This window comes from Ceratosolen solmsi, unplaced genomic scaffold, assembly GCF_000503995.2.
Source record: "Ceratosolen solmsi marchali unplaced genomic scaffold, CerSol_1.0 scaffold56, whole genome shotgun sequence".
NCBI classification, from domain to species: Eukaryota; Metazoa; Arthropoda; class Insecta; order Hymenoptera; family Agaonidae; genus Ceratosolen; species Ceratosolen solmsi.
The window spans coordinates 2,899,296-2,904,295 of NW_011948425.1; the positions used below are offsets into that span (position 1 = coordinate 2,899,296).

A 5,000-nucleotide genomic window follows, 5' to 3' on the forward strand; every position below is an offset into this window, starting at 1 on the left:
ACTCATTATAAACGAAAAGGTATTTTGCTCATCGGCGCCAAGCGCTCACTTCGCTGAGTAAGAAATTGAGAGAACCTGCAGCATCATTCAATCAGAGCGCGTTGATGACCTCCCGTAAGAGATCGCGAGACGGTAGGAGGAGCAGCACCCATAGCGAATCGTTGGGAATATTACGTAAAGCCGAAAGGATTTGCACAATTTACTCCGGGCGCATTAATAAAGGGAAAGCCAATGGAATTTGTCGAGGATACGCAGAGGCTTTCGCGTTGGCCCGAAATATGCTTACAATTATTCGCCAATTGTTCCACCGACACTTTGGCGATTTAACCAATTTCGGAAGAATGATGTATTGATTTGACCAGTTTATATTGCCATTGTGTAAATGAATGTGCTGAGTTACGCAGCAAACATCTGTGATTTATGCATTGAGATTGTAAATAAGAGAATGAAAATGATTTGCACTTTACTAATTTTATGCTGGCTTTATTTTGAGAAATTTCTATTTACTTATATGTTTGTTTTCTCTCTTACTTTATCGCCTATTCCCATATAAATATTGTTAATTTACGATATCTAATGATTTCAATCGGCTGAGGCTGACACAATTTTATAGCAGAATATATTGATTTAATAGCACCAATGTTTATCATTAACGTACTTTTTTTCTAAATACAAACCTACTTGTTTACCATTTTATTATTGTTTATATATATTTTTATTTCTGTTTTGTTTTTGCTTTTTTTTGTTGTTGTTGTTTTTTTTTTTTTTTTTTTTTTTGTTCTTTTATTAATACCGTTGAAGAGCAAACAGTTTTTATAATGATTTATTCAGTAATAACACGGTCAAGGTAATTAGGCTTTCATAGATTATACAATTTATAATTATCATGAGATGACTCTATTAACATCAATCGTTTCGAATAACTTACTTTTCAATCGAATCTCTTTAAAATGCTCCTTGATTCACTACTATCCGTTACGATGATTAAGTACTTCTTATTAATCCATAATTATCTTATCATTGACAACCGTGTCAAAATATATTTGAATATTGCAAATAATATATTGTTCTCTAATAATTAATATCATTGCGAATCAATCAATACAAGCCATCGTTGCTTCAAAATTCGTTTATTTTACCCAAGCCATTTGCCATAACTCAAGAGACTCAGTGAACGAAACTTCAAACTACCTGCAAACTCTCGACGAATTAATTTAATTGATCGAGCTGCTATTCCTTCCTCTTGGACGGGCCAAACACTCTCCGTACCGTTATAAAACAAAACAAACAAAAAATTAAAAACAAAACTATCCTCCGACTGGCTAAATTACAAAAATATTCATAACAAATTAAATGGCGGCTTAACAAGATCCTAGAATTTTTCCTTCCTCATTATCGAGTGTAATAATCATACGATAATAACTACTTGGCTAAGAGTATTGCGACAAGCGTACCAAACAAACGAACCATCGCTCATCCGGATTATTAAACTCGCCTCCAAACTTCCGAAGCCAACGATGCGCGTTAGCTATATCTCCTGGTTCTCAACCATCACCGCGAGCTGGCCACAATATCAACGACGATAAATCCGCGTCTCCATCCTCGCGAGCACTTTCACCGGAACTCAGCTTCCCAGCCACTCCGCAAGCAGAAGCGGTCGCAGCTGCCCCTTGATAAAGATTACGAGGGCAGAGTCTACGCAACAGATAAGTCGCGGCCGCGGTTATCGTGAAAGGGGCAAATGCGGTACTTGGGAGCGCCGCGAGAGCCCATAAATCAATCGTGACAACCGCTTGGCAACTCCTGATCTGTCAGTGGCGAACGCTACGATCGCCGGGAGAGTAAAAAAAAGCGCGCGCACTTAACCCCTTCGATTTATCGGAATGGGAATCGCGACTGCGCACTCGACGGCATGACACCTTCGGTGGCCTCTCCTCTTTCGAGATGTACACAAGGACAGCGAGGATACGTACGTGCCATGGATGGCGATTGAGAGATCGGTGACGCGACAGCGACCTATCCATTCGGCCCTTCGTGGTTTGTGCGCGCGTGGCTCTTTTAAAAAAATTTCCTTGCGCTCGTTCTTAATCATTGTCTGCTCGATTATCCCGTTTCACTCGCAAGCGAGTGTGCGCGCGTGCACACATTTCATTGGTGATTATATTTGTGCCGAAGGCGATCATTTACATAAGGATTTGTTTTTGCCACGCTCGTCCGTATGAGTGTCGGGCATAAAAAGAGGTGAATCCGAATAATCAAATTGTCATTGAAATTCTCTTTAAACATTGAAGTAATTATATGAAGGATAGTAATTATTGAAGTAAAAATTAAAAAAAAATCAAACATAACACGGTCTATTCTATTTGAAAGTTAAAATTGTAATAAGACCAGCTTTACGATTACTACGAATACTTAATATATTAAGTAAATCATTAATTCGAAAAAAATTCGGTATACTTGTAAAATAGAGTTTTAATTCTCAGATGATATATTCGCAAAGGCAACATTGACGACGACTTAATTTACAAAATATTTATATATATATATATATATATATATATAGTTTTTTCTGGAACTTATCGAAAAGATAACATTTTTTCATTTTCATAATTCGATATCTATACAAATTAATAAATATTATTACAATATTAATATGAAATCCAACGATATATATATATATATATATATATATATATTTTTTTTAAATATTCCATTTTCATGATAATGTCCATCTATATTGATTATACTTTTACCCTAGGCTATTTAAGGCTATGATATATATTAATGAACATCGGAATAAATAGTTGAAGTAAATAATTTGTAGAGTTTACGAAATAAGATTTTATAAAAATAGAATAATTATAAACGATGTCCAAACACGAGGTGTATGTAGATATAATTGAACAATCGATAAATGATATGTGACAAAGTAGAGAAATTTTTTTAATTAGTGATTGAGCGAAATTCCTTAGACAAGTTACATTATTATATATAACAAATGAATAAATAAATGCATATGTATATATATATATATATATATATATATATATATATATCAGCGATGATTAGTTAACTATAATCGTATCGTCCCGAAATATGTATTTGATGAAGAGTTACGAGTGAAGTACTTATCTGAACATTTGACTAAAAGTACCATGCGTCCGATAATGACAAATTAAGATAATGAGAAACGCTTTTACGCATATAATATTTATACAACATAAGCTCTATCGAACTTAACGTGTAATAAAGAAAAAAAATTCTTTTAAATCTCGATAGTAGAATAACAATAATATACTTGTTAAAAGGATTTTACTTCATTCTTGTTATTTTCTAATTGTAAATAATACATATCGGAATCTTTTTCTGAAAGAATCAGAGAATTTAAGAATTACTTTCTATTTGATATTATATTAATTATCGAACTATTCCATTACGAATATTCAACTCGCTATTTTTATAAAAAAAATTTATTACAAAAATGATATTAAAAAATCAGCATGTCCATATGCAAAACATTGTATATTAATTTAATAATTTCAACATAATTTTCAAGAACAATATATTGCCACGAATAATAATTATTATTGTTATTTATTATAATGATAATAAAGTTAGTAATTAGAAGAAAAAAAAATACAAATTTATGTATTTTTTTTTAACTTATTAAATGACATTATTGATAAATTATTAAAAAAAATTATCAAAATAATTCTGTTCCTATACTTTCAAGTATTAAAACATTCCATTGAATCACGGTTTAAATCTAAATAAAAAGTTTCTTTATTTAACTTTTTATACAATAAATATTTCTTGTATTATAGACATATTAATAATTATAATGCATTGCAAGTAACTTTTAATTAAATTATAAAGGTGTTGATAAACGTATAATTTATGGATCAAAAAATATATATAAATATTAGAAAAAAATTCTAGATATGAAATAATACACTTTGATTTGTTAGATCTTACAAATTTTAATTAATATGTCAAACTTGTACACACTAAAGCAATAAAATTAATATTTTTGATTGGATATAACGATGGGTAATATATATAATAATATGAGATTTTATAAATACGAATGTTGGAAATTGAATAATAAAAATTATGATAATAATTGGCACTATTCATTGTGAAGTACTACTCAAATAATTCTTTAACAAATATAATTAATAATTATTAACTGCTCATGCAATTACACGAGTATTCTTTAATCCATTTTATATATGACGAAATAATAATAAGTTTTCTTTGTATTCAGCTAATTGTTTGCCATTTTTTAACCACTTTAGAACAAATATGCACAATTATAAATGATTAAATATACCATGAAAAATTATAATGCAGTAAATAAATGTGAATTAAGATTTAATCATATTAATTGAGTTAATAATGTTAAGTGAGTACGTGCTCGTGTGTAAATGTATTTTCAAGCAATATAAATAAATTATAAAAACAAAGAACGTTGAAGAGAATATTGAAATAAAATATTGAAAATAAAAAGTTCCGTTACGTATTGTATATACAAGGACAGAGTAAAAATTTTCTGGTGAAAATATAATATATACATTCATATACTCTTTCTCTCTCAGTCTCTCAGTCTCTCAGTCTCTCTCTCTCTCTCTCTCTCTCTCTCTCTATCGAATAAACAAATGTATAATAAGTACATAAGCGATAGAAAAAAAAAGCTCGTATAGTTTTTTTTATTTAAATATACCCAAGAAAGTTCACGTGCAAATTTTCTTCATTTAGTTTTAAAGCACCGAGGCAACTGTCAATGACCTCAGGCAATATAGTCAAGCAGAGTATAATCAGTTCCGCGTGGCCGCAGTTTGCCAGACTAACGTCGAGGAGTCGCGCTTCTCGAGCTTAAAAGCTCATTAAAATCGAATTAATAAAAGCTGCGCGGCGGATGATGATGGAAGCCCGAGATCCTCACGGGCACTCATTGCTATTTGACACGCAAAGTTAAGCGAGCGAAGCTCCGTGCCCCG

At 31.3% G+C, this 5,000-nt stretch overlaps 1 protein-coding gene across 1 annotated transcript in view; it reads left to right on the forward strand.

Annotated features, from left to right (window-relative positions):
• LOC105363011 (homeotic protein labial) overlaps positions 1 to 5,000 on the forward strand; it is a 24,435-nt gene that overhangs the window by 1,718 nt on the left and 17,717 nt on the right. The gene's annotated exons all lie outside the window — the stretch shown is intronic.